The 15,894-nt window shown below is 38.0% G+C and overlaps 1 protein-coding gene across 2 annotated transcripts in view; it reads left to right on the top strand.

The window, feature by feature from the left end:
- LOC131692402 (receptor-type guanylate cyclase Gyc76C-like) overlaps positions 1 to 15,894 on the top strand; it is a 158,131-nt gene that overhangs the window by 27,458 nt on the left and 114,779 nt on the right. Inside the window, exon 2 of one of the 2 annotated variants that reach the window (XM_058979421.1) lies at positions 11,260 to 12,400. The exons of the other annotated variant lie outside the window; for it this stretch is intronic. The gene's annotated coding sequence lies outside the window, so the exon portion shown is untranslated. The remainder of the gene's footprint in view (positions 1 to 11,259; positions 12,401 to 15,894) is intronic. 2 annotated transcript variants of the gene reach the window in all.

Here is a 15,894-nt window from a genome sequence, read left to right as displayed (position 1 = left end):
TGACTAGAAATTCTATGCCAACGTATCCAGGTTTGGAAACCTAACTAGCCGTCATATTGGTTTTTAGTGCAATAGTATAATCATACAAAATTAAAAGTTTACACTTTTTGTACGCCATTCTAGCCCGACTTGCTGTATAAGTCGAGAGCGTGTTTTGTTGGATCTGCGTGTGCTCATAGTTACTTAGCATACCAATGAGAACTATGCACAGCGTTTGAGCGTGGCTTGGTGCCTGGTTGTGTCTAAAAATAGACCGTTATTTATTCAACCAACGTCAGTTTACGGTTGATAAGAAAAAGCACATCAGTAATGCGGAATGTTATAAAATGGGGTTATTTTCCAAACCCCGCGTGCTCTTCACATACTAATTGGCAATCATAGTCGAAACATGTACGTTCTCAAAAAAATCTCTGAAACCATCGTTGTCTGTGTTTGAAGGGATGAGAATCGGTCAACTACGAAGTTGTCTGAAAATAAATGGGTAATAATATTATGGTGGTTTCTTTTCACGTTTGACAGCCCTCATACGGTGAGCTAGCCGGCACGGTAGTTTGTCATTAATTATAAGCTATAGATAATCGTGCAGTATGGTGAGGAGATTTATGATTCGCTGATTAGTAGGACATTATCTACGGTTATCATGTGCGTCGTTCGAATCGATTTAATTAGGAGGTTGCAATTCGTAGATAATGCTTTCATTCATTCAATAGACAAACAGTACAATATAATATTTTGTATGTGTAGTTTTATGTAGGTTAAGGTTTGGTATCCAACGCGCGAAGAGATGTTGTTTTTTCCACCCAAGTAACGAAATAACTGGTATGTAGCCAAATTTTTATTGAATACTTGTTACTACGTTTTGCGTAGTACAACGTCGCAACAAAAGTTTTGAAATCGGTCGAAAATTTTTTCGATAATCGGAACCGTCGCCAACTTCGAAACCCGTCGAGACGTGAACCGATCCGGATATGCCGGAAAACTTGACTCACTTCCCTTCACAGCAACTCTTGTAGGTTGTTTCTTTGCCTTGAAACTACCAGTTCGCGTTTGCTAACTTTCCCAATTAACCGTAAACATTAAGCCATCGCAGATGATTGGCTATACATTTGCACTAATTTTGTATTAAAACTCCATTATAGCATTAACAATACAATCAAGCTCTATATTAACATCATAAATGCATACATGCACAGCCGAAATATAGCATTATGCTTTGTATACGTACATAAAGCTGATATAACGCGTACATCGTTCAAGGATCTTTAAAGCATATATGCTTTACGTGTACATTTATATAGCAAATATAAAGCCAATATAATGCCATCATAATGCTGTGGGTTTATTCGTTATGCAATTCCTCTTGAAGATTATATTCGGCATATTTCATTTCATTCGAACATGTGCAATATAGCCCAGGTAGCAAACGCTGCGCACTTACCGTGAAGGACGAGGCAAGATACGTCTGTTCGAGACGAAATTCCGTTACCTTTATTTATTACAAAGCCTGGGAAGGCAGCCAATTATGGGTTTAAACAGTATTTTAATATTTTTCCTTTTTGTGCATCGTAACGAAAAGAAAACATAAGAAATCTTTCAAATTTGATATTTGTACGCTGGTGCTATATAATAGCATTAGTAACGCAAAAACGGGCTGTTAATGTCTGCACAATAATAGCACAATATTTCGCCTTTTCTGGCATAATAGCAGCATTATATCTGAATATATGGTTTAACGGCTTTTCATAACTTCTCCATATGTAGATTCAAAGCAGATATTAAGCTACGTTATATAACATCTTTGCAACGAAGAGATAGAGAAATGTATTACCCCCTATAGCACGAGTTTTATTGTAGTGCTCATTTTTTGGCCAGTAACTAAGAGAGCAGAGAGAAACCACATTCTCTCATTGCTAAATCCTCTTGACATCAACAGCTTTGCTTCGTTGTTAAGAACCAATATAATAACACAAATGCACTGAAAACAGTGAAATTTTCGTGCTTTAGCGCAACGAAAACTGGAATCGAGCGCCCCTATTGTTGCGCTACCATTTGACTCAATGCGTTGAACAAAGATGGCAGACACTGCTCTAACCAACGGCATCAAATGGGTAGGGTGATAATAGAAACATGGCGCAAATGGGCCTTACTCTATTGTTACCTCATCATAGTCTGGTGGAGCAACGGAGATAAATTGCTCAGTTGGCAGATGAGCATAAAGTGTTCGAATATTTCACTCGGCTTTCATGATAAGTATAAATCCATGTGTTGCCTTCTGGGAATAGTAAAGATGTTTGAATCCCTGTTCAAAATCGCAGAATAATATTAAGGGATTAATCCATTGTAGAGCTCGAAAAAATAGGTATATTTCGGGATTTCGAATGAATGAATGAATGAATGAATCGAAATTTTGTTAAATGGGATTTATAACATATGTATTGAATCACGAAAAAAATTAGTTTTTATGATTCCTTATGACAGTAGCAAGCGATGTACGTAGGATTTTTTTTCGATATTGTGATTTTTCGCGAAATGGCACACTTTTAAGTGAAAATACGCCAAAAATGTCATAAAAATCGATACAAATGGATAATTTAAGAAAATTTTAGCAATAAGAAATTAAAATCCTACGTACGTCGCTGGAAAAATCAATTTCGAATACGCTGTGAAAATTTCAAAACGATTAAAAACTATTTTTTCGAGTTGCATTTCTGGCCAACTAAAAACATTGAGTTCGAGAAAAACGTGGGGTACGTTTTCACTACACTCGAGGTTTACATAAGAGGCGTTGCGGAAGAATTGAAAATTTGAACATTTATATATCGTTTTCGTCTTCCATTTTTTGTTATGTATTTTTTAACATCTCAAAGCACATTTTAGACTAATAAATAAAAATTCAATTTTTTAAAAATTCTACGGTGTACAGAGGAGTAACTAACTGATGGTGAATTCTGGCCAAAATTAGTTATTGCTGCTATTGCTGTTATTATGCCTTAATATAAACATAAAGTAGACAATAACTTGTTTTTGGGACAATTTGGTATCTATCCACTTACCAGTGCAGAGGACAATGTACTGTATCCTTGCAAATACTAGTAATTTCGACGTAATCTTTGTGAATACATTTTTTTAGTTGCATAAACAGATAATCATTGGAAAAGAGAAAAGAGAAGCTCCGTCTGTGCAAAGTCAGAGAGGTACATTTTACCAAACATACAAAATGGCAGTAAGTGGCAGCCATTGTACTCTTGGATCACTTACTGGGACACTGTTTTATCAAATGATATTGAAATTTGAGGTGAGAAATGGTGAGAACATAAATATCACTTTATAATACCAGCATACACCGAAGACCTGTTTTTATCAGCCCCATTGGTGTATCTTTGATTGACAAAATGGGGACAATAACAAAACATATTTATTTATTTATTTTTATTGACCGAAGCTGTTAAAATATTCAACATTAGTCCGTATACATTGCCTCATAATCCTGGATGGGGAACAAAATCGGATCGAAAAGTTGCCAAAATGGGGAGCTGATAAAAACGGGTTTTCACTGTATATGGGAAATATTGTGCAATATGTTCAGCTCGATTATAACTGTCATATTCATTGAAATGTGTGGTTAATTTCGATTGTCGAATATACATGCCAATGGACTTAGCAGATACTTTAGGACTAACCGATGGATAACTCTGACGGCTCATGCTGGCTATAAATGAAATAAATAAATCAAACAAGGCTTCCAAATCGTGTAGTAGCTATTCAGAAAACCAGTCAGGTTGGATTAGAAGCTATTGCACGAGTTTGGAGTTTTCGCTTTTGGCCAGCTTTTCAGGTCAAATACTCCTCTGTGCTGCGTGGTAGAGAAATATACGAGAACTAAAAAAATCCCTTGATTCTCGAGAGCGTGTTCTCTCGCTTTCGGTGGGGTTAGTAAACAGCAGTACACTCAAGTTTTTTTTTACGCGGTTTTTTTTTTGCGCGGTATTTTTTACGCGGTTTTTTTTACGCGGATTTTGAAATTTACGCGGTTTTCATTTACGCGGATTTTGAAATTTACGCGGTTTTCATTTACGCGGATTTTGAAATTTACGCGGTTTTCATTTACGCGGTTTTTGAAATTTACGCGGTTTTCATTTACGCGGATTTTGGAATTTACGCGGTATCCATCAATGAGGTTCCCTTTATCGCGGTTTCTTAAATTTAAGTGGTCTTCATTTACGCGGATTTTGAAATTTACGCGGATTTTGAAATTTACGCGGTTTTCATTTACGCGGATTTTGAAATTTACGCGGTTTTCATTTACGCGGATTTTGAAATTTACGCGGTTTTCATTTACGCGGATTTTGAAATTTACGCGGTTTTCATTTACGCGGTTTTCATTTACGCGGCTCGTATCCCCCGCGTAAAAAAACCTGAGTGTACTGCGTTGAACTGCTGGCAGAGAGAAAATGAGCTAATATCGAGAGCAGTAAGGAAGCCTGGTTATAATACTTATTGGCTACTTAGGTGCAACTCGTTTTTCTGCTTTCGATGAAACGTCGACCGAATCAGTATGGCTGTCAATAGCTTCCAGCTTTCCTTAAGCCCATTGCCCCATCTGTATACGTTGAGCCAGTTTGCTGGCACACCCTCGCTGCGTAAGCTGTCCACATGCTACCGTCGCCCACGCTGGAACCCATCGGGACGTAAACCAATTCTGAGGAGCCAGTAGCGTGCGGTAACTGCCACACTCCCAGGGTTTATAACTGACTTGTACCACTCGTTCATATCACCCATATCTTGCTAGTTGGTGTTGTTCCAACAGTATTAGTTTAATTACACTCCTAGCGCCATCCCATGTACCCTCGTCTCGACACATCTCTGACACAATATTCTGTACCTTTAGCATAGGCATCTCTCTTCGCGCTGCTGCGAATCTAGGACACACAAGGAACATATGTTCCGGTGTTTCCTCGACGTTCATGCACTCCGGACATAAGGGTGTCACCGCGTTTCCGAACCGATGTAGGTACTGTTTGAAACAACCATGACCAGACAGGAACTGCATCAGGTAGGAAGTTCCTTCACCATGCCTTCTATTTATCCAGTATAAATAACCGGTATGAGCCTGTTAGCCGACCTTCTTTTTCCGAAAAGTCTCCAAATCTTGCTGCCATTTGGCTATCGAGTCAGCTCTCACTGTTTTCCGTATTCCCCTGATCCCTTTCCGCTTATAGCATTCGTTATCGTCCACTAGAATGATGCCGATAGAAATCATTCCAGCGATAACACAGGCTGCCTCTGATGAGATAGTCCTGTACTCGCTCGTGACCTACATTGCCATGAGCCTGGACGTACTACTCAGGAAAGACCTCCGTACCTCAGTATCGATGATTATTCGCTAACCAGAAGACACCTTTTGCTACTGTTTGACCCGGTGTTGTTCGGCATCATTCTGGCCAATGCGCTTATATCTTTGGCCGTCTTCTAGCAGGCATAGTCGACATGGATGTTGAAGTTCAGTCGGTATTCGATCATTACAACCAGCTGTTTAAGCGTCCGCTTCGCGATTATGACATGCTCCCCGACGGTGATTTCTGCTTGCTGCAGCACTTTGCAGTTACTGCCAATAGCTCCTCCGTTTTGTGGTTGGCTATCTGCAACCTCTCTCCTTGAAACCAGTTTCCGATCCTGTCCATAGCCAATATTTCCACCTTATCCAGCGTCTCTTCCAGCACTGTTATTACGATGTCGTCTGCGAACCCGAAGATCTCTACGCGTGAAGGCAGCATAAGCGTCAGCATGCCGTTATACATTCCATTCTAAGGTGTTGGACCTATGATGGAGCCTTGCGGGACTCCTGCCGTAATTTTAAGTGAATTTTGTCCCCTGATTGTCTCACAGATCATGACCCGGTTCTGAAAAAGCTCCTTAGAATTCTGTACAGGTAGCTAGGGACCCTCATTTTGTGCAGTGATTCTGCAATGTCATTACCAATTGCTATCCGGTGTTCTCTAAATTTTATCAGCACGCTCAGTAGAGACGTTAGGAAATCGGGTCCCTTAAGAAGAAGGGAGTTGAGCGAAATATCGTGAGCTTTCGCGGTGGCGTCCAATACCAACCTTATCTTTGCAGGTTTGTTTGGGTTAACAACGGGGAACAGCGGAGGATACCGATAGTATATTGGTAGCCCCGCCTGTTATGCTGGAGACCGTGGTTCGATTTCCCATTGGGGAACCAACCTGGGATACTGGATTGTGAGTTTGGAATTGGTAAGCTGCCGTATGTATCCTTTGCTGAAGTAATCCACGATCTTCGTGTTCAAAACTTCCGCCAGCTACGGATCATTCTGTAGACGATGTTCCAGACACTTCCAGCGCTTTTGTGTCATTGCTTCATTATTTGGAAGGTATACCATCGTATTTCCAAAGAAGGCCTAATTCATATTTATCATATTCATATTCATATTATCTTCTGATGCGTTAGACCAGTGGTTTCCAACATTTATCGTTCCATGTACCCTTTACGAATATAGACCCCCATGATGCGCCCCTTTCTAAAAATCGCATACCATCATAACCCCGTCAGAAAAAAAATATGAAAACCATAATTTTCCAAATAGAAACCTGTTCCTGAGTATTCTCAGTAAGCATCTCAATTCCCAACGTATTGAAACCATATATAAAGAAAAATATCCGACGGTTATTTTAGGATAACATGTTAAAATGTATCCCGCATAATGCACCTCCTATAATAGATTAATTTACCCCTGGGGGTGAATTCACCCCCGGTTGAAAAGCACTACGTTAGAGTGTCCAGCTGCAGTAAACTAAATTTAATACTATAAAAAAACTTTTGTTTAAATTCTTAGGAGAGTGAGACTATAACGTCGTTGATATAGAATTTGTATAAAGCGGGCTTAGACATGAGCCCTGGGAAATATTTATGTAGCTAAATCGAGATGTCGATAAATCACAATGCGAAACATGTGTGTGCTTTTCCGACAACAAGTTTAGTAAAAAGTTGTTTAAAGTCGATGAAAGACCATTTTGGTGCAGTTTTTTTAATGAATGTTAACGAGAACTGAGCCGAAAGCTCCCTTAATATCTAAAAGCACTAATACCATCTGCTCTTTGCTAGCACAGACCACTTGAATTTCTGTTGAGAGCAACGCAAGGCAATCATTCGTTCCTTTGCCTTTGTGGAAACCATATCTGTATATCTGACTGTAAGCCATTTGCGTTGACCCACGACCCAATTGTCGAGATGGAACATAATCATTTTCTTGTACAGTTTCCAGTATTTGAATCGGTCGATACGAGTTGTGATCGGAGGCTGGTTTTCTTGGTTTTTGGATGGCGCTGACTCTTACTTGTGTCCAATCGCATGAGACAATGTGTCCCTCAAGAAAATTATTGAATAATATCATCACGCGTCTTTGGGCTGAGTCTGGCAGATTTTTAAACATTTTGAAATTGTTTCAGCTTGGCTCTGGGGTTGTATTGTTACATGATAAGAAATCAACGCCACCATCGAAAACGACGCTTCGTTTGTGTTATCGTGAGGGGACGTGGCAAAATAGATCTTCTGTGCAGGGGCGGAATCCGGACAAACGTTCTTGGCGAAATCTAATATCCAACGGTTTGAATATTCCACGCTCTCATTAGTAGTGTTTCGGTTTCGCATACTACATGATGTGCCACAAATAGTGCTCTTCGATGTTTCTCGCGATAATCCATCAACGAACCGGCGCCAGTAACCACGCTTTTTGGCTTTCATCAAACTCTTTATTCGTGCTACAAACATCGTGTACTGTCGAACGCTAGCGGGTAACTCGTCGTCCCGGTAGGTCTTATTTGCTGCGCTGCGTATACGTTAGAGAACTCTTTGTTCTACCACGGATTGGGGGAGCGGCTTTGGATGTTCGCGTCTGGCTCGTTTCGGTTGAGCTTGAATTGCGGTGTCGAACATTATGCCGAACAAAAACTTGTACTCTTCTTCCGAAGTACCTGTGTGCAGTCGATAGTTTCGGATATAACCACAGTGTAGCTCTTCTAATCAAAGAGGAAAGAAAGGGGGGTTGCTTCTCTAATCTTCCGGCCATCACATCATATGATTTGGTATTCTTAACATAAAGATGCGACCCAAGGTGCCGAAAGCGCACTAAAATCCTGTCAATCCTATTTTTAATTCGATTGTCTGCTCTAAATGTATCACAAAAAGCCGTTCATAAATGATGTCTCGTATTGACCGTTTAAAAAGTGCATAACATATAAAGCCGAGAAAAAAATCTATAAATCAATTTGAGACGGGGATAATAAAACGAACAACAGGTTAAGGTTAAGCTGGGGAGTGGTTCGTTCGTGGGGTTTTTACCATCCTCACACACCCATGACGCATGAAAAAATTAGTTAGCAGGAAGACAACATTGAACTAATGCTGATTAGGTTAATTAAGTATGATATTTTTTGTTTCAAGTGTTTCACTGTCAACACGTAGCTCATCAGGTTCGTGGCTGGCGAGCCATTGTGTATAAGTGCACAGTGTACTAAGAATGTATTAAGTATTTCCATAATTGAAACGAACATAACCAGTCACGGAATCATAGTTTGGAGAAATGAGAAAGGCACAATTGCACCACTAGGGGGATTAAATCAGGTTTTTATTGTTTTAAGCAAACAATATTCCATAACGAATATCACATAACATCGATGACAGAGCAGTGGGATTAAGGCCAAGTTCCATCTGGATCGTGAAAAACTGAGAAGCAATACAATTTAGGCACAGAAAACAGACGTTCATCTGAAGCGTATAAGTTCAGCAAAAAGTTTACGGCGCATCCAAAGGTAATTGTGATGTTACCACCAGAGGTAATTCTGTCGTTATTCTGTTTAGTGCGTGAGGTTTACTGAATTGACAGTGAACCACATAATTGATGTCCAAATGACCGTTATAATTATATTGGGATATGCCAGTATGGTGGCCGAAGTGTTCTAGCGGATATTATAGGCAATACAAGTACTTTAAACTTGTACGAATATAGATGTCTGTTCTTTGCGATTTAGTTGTAACATATTAAAATTTTGAGTTGAATAAGCGGGTAGTATAGACGAAGGGAGAGGCAGCAACGACATTCCCAGATTTCCCAACATACACGATGAAATTGATCAAAAGACGTTTCTCCTGAGTGCTGTTAAGGACGACCAAGTCTTGTACTTCACTCATCGTGAATTGCTCCTAGGAGATCTCCAACGGAACTACCTACACAAACCCAGCAGGCAGTGATATCAGGCTCAGAGGAACGACAGCCCTGAGGGGGACACGATGTCAATCAGTCCTTTATTTTTCTTCTTTCTCCAATAAACACGAAATAGTGGAAATATTGACACGAGTTTTTTTATTTTTAAATAAAAAAAAGAGTTGAATCAAATATAAATAGAAAAGAGGTAAGAAAGTAGAAAACTGGAAAACTGAAAAGTTTTCTAACATACATGTGTAAATTTATATATACAAATCAAAGTACACTAAATACGCGTCGATTTCTTCTTGTAAGGAATCGAAAGTTTCACTGTAATGTTAAAATCCAATCAATACAAACATTGCATTAAGGAAGGCTGATTGATGGAACGATGACCTCGGAACATATCTGGCGCTGTATACGAAATAGGTAATCGGAAAGTTAATTAAGCTAACACCTACCTAAATCCGCGAACTAAGTTATTTGCATGAATATTTTTAAATACATGTGTAAATCAATCACTACCGGCTAGTAGCAGATAAGATGGTTAACACACACATGAAACTATGAGAACTCCTCCACCTGACATTTTTTGGGCTAGTCGTAATGTCATATACTTACAAAATCATTACATTCCTTTATCGTAAAATCATACCTTTCAGCGTAAAACAATATTTTGCATGTAATTTTACATTTCATGGAAATTAATCTTAGTCCAATGTCCCGAAGTTACTGCAGTTTTACCACTGATGTTTTTAAATAAGCGTTCATTGAAATTTGCAACAATTTAACAGGAAAATAGAATCAAATTCAGTTGCCAAAGTCCAGCTAGAAAGGTGAATTATTCCTGACTAACTACATGAAAGTCTTTTTAGATTGAGACTACATGAAAGTCTTCTTAGATTTTTAGTGCTGAATACATTTGAAAGAGCATAACAATTCCATACATTTTTTGCGAACTTGAAATTCCGCGAATCGAAAAGTGCATATAAAAGATTTCGAACTCTTACATAAGCATATATTCACTATTTTTTAAAATTACGTAACTTATTGTAGTACGCCGTGATGTTGTTCCGACACATACTTTTTTTTATTTATTTTTATTTTCGTGACTTTAATTTTTCTTTATTTGTTACGTTCCGACACATACGATTTTGTATTGTTTCCTTGGTTATGAGTATAACGTTTCTGATATGATGAAATTGGGCGCCGCTGACTCCCAGCTTTCTCTTTGAATAAACGTTGCTATCCACATATTTTAAATCTTAACGCAACACTTGGTTATATTTTTACGCTTGTTGCTGGGATTTTTATATAGGTTTTACATATGTTTTGTGTACCCGTTTATTATAACCGGCTGGGAAAAATGCAGAAATCGTAATAGTTCATAATTTTCCTTCGTGTTTGACGTTTGGTTGTACACTGGATGAATGAATTTAGCATAGGTAGAATGCTTTTAGTTTGTATTATTTTATTTGCGCTTATGTTCAGCATATTTTGATAGTAAGTGCCTTATAATCCAAGAATTCTCATGAAAATATTTGTCGTTGCGAAAAGGGACTGTTATTATGGACAGTGCTGACCCTAAGTGTGGTGCCCCAAAATCTGAGGACCACTGACCCTAACCCAGTCTGTCTTAATGACGGTACTGCTTATGCAGCGCCCAGGGGAACCTCGTTACGTATCCGTCAACGCAGTGGATGTTCATGATGATGATGATATCATGATTTGTCCATAGATCGTCTGGTCCTTCCAAGGTAATTTTTTGGTTTATATCCCAGTCCCAGTTATAAGTCAGTTTATAAAAATTTTTGATTCATCTCAATAGTGATTAGATGATTCTAATTTAGGTAACAAACGCCTCCATGTTATCAACTATATATTAATAATTTTTTTGTAACTTCCATACAAGATCTCGAAAGCCAGCGCAAATTTATCTTAAGTAAATAAATGTAAAAATAAGATTTATACAATTTCCTTCGTCTGTTGTACTGGTGCTGTATGTGTTCCCTCACTCATATCGCCGTTTATTATTTCAGGGATTTATTTTTAGCACGCATCATTCCTGTTCGTTGGTACAAGCTTCCTTTCTGTCTCTGGAGAGGATAACCCGGAGAAGAGGGAAGAGAGAGGATTTGTACGCAGTCGCCACCGTCGCGAGTGTGTAACTGCAACAATAGCAGCGGTTGCAGCGTTTGAGCTTCACAGTCTATCGGCAGACGGGATGAACTAAGTCAGTTTAACATACTCGTCGTGGAAGAAAGAACCTTAAATTCGCGTCGGGAGACAAGATTTGAACTTGCGATCTTATGTGCACGTTGTGAACCGCACAGGAAAATTAATTTGACTGAAAACTAACTAAGTGGTACCCGCTCAATAGTGTTGATAACTGTCGTTTACGAGGTAACGAATAACACAACCTCACGAGTGGGTTCGTTCGATGAGTGAGCCCCGCGAAAAACCTTCGATCGTTCAGAGTTTGACAGTGTTGTGCAGTGCTTCACAAAAAGTTATAGAGAGACGCAGCAGTGAGGGAACAAAGAAAAATCTGCGGTTATATACCGACGAGAAGAGCAATGCAATCGTTGTGAATGAAAACAACTAACGCACGAAAGTCCCGCCAAGAGGACTTGACCGCGTCTTACTAAATACACATTTGATGGCGATGAGATTCGCCGGCGGCAGAGGAGGGTGCTTTTTGCTTAACCTTAAAATACTTGTTTAATTTTATGACGCGAGAGAAAATAAACCTCCTTTAAAAATAGTGAGTCTCCAACCAAAGTAAACAAATATTCCTACTGCGAGTGTACTGAAAACGAGATTGCGGTATTTGAAGAAACACCATGTGATAGGTGTTTGTTGTTGCTGTCATGCTTGTTGTGGACGCGACCCGAAGGAAGTGTTAACTTATTGTTATCTGATTTGATTGTGGTTTTATTTTTTTGAGCTTCACTTATTCACTCAAGCGACACTACGACTACATTACGACGAGGTGTGAATTACTTACAGAAAGGTGGAAAATAACGGCAAAAAGCTTGGGGAAAGGAACAGCATTGGCTCCATTACTGCTGCAACGGAAGTTTGTTTGTGTTGCAAACGTTTTTGTTTATTGGTTGACTGGACTTGGATGGTGCTGAATAAGCGACAAACTAATTTGACTGTTGTGCCTTGAAACACATGGTGAGTATATATGCTACCGAAAAAGGATTTACAAGTTACCAGGCGTCACCATCCTTAACTGCTACCGTTTACTAAAAGGAGTGCTAGTCTTCGTTTAAAAAAACACAGGTTTTGTACTGAAAATCAATAACATATAAACCGTTGTAGTAAGTTTGATCGAAGAAGTTCCTGTAGGGTAATTTCGGAAGAGTTGCCGCGTCTCACGGGAATCGCCTTCAGTACAAAAGTTCTTAAAAGTGATAAAAATTTCAGCTTAGGGTAATTTTTAGCCGCTGAATTCATATTTTAAGTTTTTTAAATTTGTTTTCTAGCTCAATATATTGGTACTTGGGGTGGCTCAGAAATTCAACTTTTCAAATATAAATATCTTTTGAAAAAATGGCCTACAGTGGTTTTTCTCTTTGCTGAGAGAAAATCATAAATTACATTACGAGCCCCATAATAATCAAACACTACCAAGCGTCTCCTTTAGATTCACCATGAAAAATCACTTTTATCATACCCCGAGGCAAAAAGCGGCACAATGCATTTCCTTAAATTACTATTATTTTCAAGTACTATGCACTACAAGCGATCTTTCTGAACTGTTTCTAAAAAAGTAAAATCACTTTGAAAATTATAACTTATAATTCGGTGCAATATTTATATATACTATTGCGCTTGTCTGAGTGAGAAGAAAGACATGTATTGACTAAATCGAACGGAAAGTATAAAGTATAAATTGATAACCTTTCCAATAAAATTGGATGGACCCTACTTGGAACCTTCGCTAAAACGATATATCAATTTTGAAAAAAGTGGTTTTTGTACAGCTTTTTTTCAGAAATCATCATCCATTTCGTTTTTTAGAGTGCCGCTAAAAATCGAAGTTTTGCCTCAAGACCAAATACCAAAATAAATTTGGACGGCTCAGAGAAAAATTGCATAACTTTCACCAGTTGCAGAACATGCTACGGTTTGTTTGAAGAGTTGAGACGAAAAATTAATATGATTAAAAACGATTAAAACATCTTCTAAAACTATAAGAAAATAAAAAAATTGAATTTTGTTGTATTATCAATTATATAAAAAGATAAAATATATGTTCGAAAACAGTATTTTAAGGTCAAGATCCACCCTTTTCGAAACCACCAATTGCGGAGATTTAGTATCTTCGAAGAATTTTACAACGTAAAACAGCACGTAACCTGACAAAAAAATTGAATCCTCCTAGAAGTAATTATATAAAATTTATTCTTCAGCAAATTTAGTTCGAACCTTAACCTTAATGCCTTCAGCTAAGTTTTCGAGAGCGCTATTACAAACCATTTTATTGAAGACATGGATGCTCCATGTGTTCAGAGTATCGAAATATTTTAGGCTGTTTGTGAGAGAACAGCTTTATAATAAGTTTTTATGTTAATACTGTTTATGATAAATCCCTTCTGCTTAGCTTAGCTGACCGCCCATGAGTTTCCCGTGATTGATCAAAGCCTGTTGAAATTGCACATTGAACCAATCGTATGATACTTGGGAGTAGTACATCATACTCAACGTGTAACCTAAATAAACTAAATTACGTAGATGGGCACGATTTGTTCCAGAAACCGACATCTCGTTTTTTCCATGAGCCATTTAGCTTCCTAGACTAGTGATCCGCTGTTTATGATAAATCCCTTTTGCTGTTTATAAACAATCAAAGTCTTACTTTATCCAAGGTTGTTTTATGTAGGAAAACTTCTTCGAAGTTTTAAAAATGGAAAGATGACGGTTTCGATTTGAAATTAATGTTCTGGCTATGCCACTGACTCCAAGTGGGTAGAAACGAAGACTCGAATACTGCTTATCTTTTATAACTTTTATTATTGGTCGTATTCCACATTAATAGGTGCATCCCATTTGAATCTTAAATAGGGTACACGTGCCCTAATTCATCTCATTAGTAACGATGCCACACTATTTCGCCGATAACTCGGCTTACGCTGATTGGATTCCGCTTAAATATGTATAATCCTCTTTGCTTCGTTCTTAAGAAGCAGATTAATTAAAAATCTGGCTTGGAAATTGTAAAATGCTCACTTTAGAGCGAAGCGAAAAGTCGAGTACAATGCACCCTTATTCATCCTACCATTTGAGCTAATGCGTTGAATAGAGATAGCAGACACTGCTCTAACTAATGTGTTCAAATGGGTGGGATGAATAGAGGTGCTAAGAGGAATGAGGGCACAGTAACCCTACGTTTATTTAGGCCCAAATGCGGTAACTTAACGAGGCCGATAATTCATTTTTTAATTACACATGTTAGTGGGGGAAGGTGCATCCCATTTATCGACGATATAGTTTTCATCGAACTACACCAATTTTTTAAAACTTTTTAAGGGGTTAATTATGCGACTTGTTGCAAAATTTGAAAAACCTACTCCCATTCGTGCTTTTGGTACGATAGCTTATATTTACGGTAGGGGGATGGTGGATAAGGGTTTCAGCGTAAAAAAAACACTTTTTTGCGATTTTTTTTAAGAAATTTGGGTGAAGTGAATTATTAAAAACTTTTGTACATTATAATGTATCATTCTGTATTTTTTCCATGCAAAATATCGACAAGCGACTAGGTGGCGAACTTGTTTGTAGAAGGTCTCTGACAAAAATACGATTTGCTGTGTTAACTGCCATTCAAAAACTACTTAAGGGGGCTAAGGGTTTCACCGTAAAAAATCAGTTTCTTTGTCATTTTTTTTAGAAAGATGGGTGAAACGAGTTAATCGAAACTTTTGTTCATTATACTGCATCATTTCAATGCCATTCTGTAATCTTTTCATGCAAAAATATCTACAAGCGACTTTGTGATGAAACTTTTTGTGGAACGTCTCTGAAAAACACGATTCGCGGTGTTCACTGCTGTTCAAAAACTACTTGACCGATTTATTTCAAATTTTGCATACACATTTTATGTAAAAAATGCCTAACGCCTACGTTGAGTTTTTAAGATACTTTTTCAACTAAAGGGGTTTTTAACTAATAAATTGGCGGAATCGCTGTTTTTCAAGAATAATTTCGTCATTTTATGAGTAAAAAACCCCCTTAATTGAAATTGAAATAAATCGGTCAAGTAGTTTTTGAATGGCAGTGAACACCGCAATTCGTGTTTTACCAGACACGTTCCACAAAAAGGTTCGTCACCGAGTCGCTAGTTGATATTTTTGCATGAAAAGATTACAGAATATTATTGAAATGAGGTAGTATAATGTACAAAAGTTTCGATCGATTCGTTTCACCCATCTTTCTAACAAAATTAGACAAAAAATTGAATTTTTTTACGCTGGAACCCTTACTTCCCCCTTAACCGATTAATTTCACATTTTACGTATACATTCTATGCCAAGTATACTCAATCCCTACGTTGAGTTTTCGAGATACTTTTTTAATTAGGGATTTTTTACTCATTTGAATTAAAAATTATTTTTCACGAAAAATTCCTCTATTTGTATTTGTATGTTTATTTGTGACGATAGCCT

The sequence above is a fragment of the Topomyia yanbarensis genome, chromosome 3 (assembly GCF_030247195.1).
Source record: "Topomyia yanbarensis strain Yona2022 chromosome 3, ASM3024719v1, whole genome shotgun sequence".
Taxonomy (NCBI): domain Eukaryota; kingdom Metazoa; phylum Arthropoda; class Insecta; order Diptera; family Culicidae; genus Topomyia; species Topomyia yanbarensis.
This window is presented reverse-complemented; position numbering and strand designations above follow the sequence as displayed.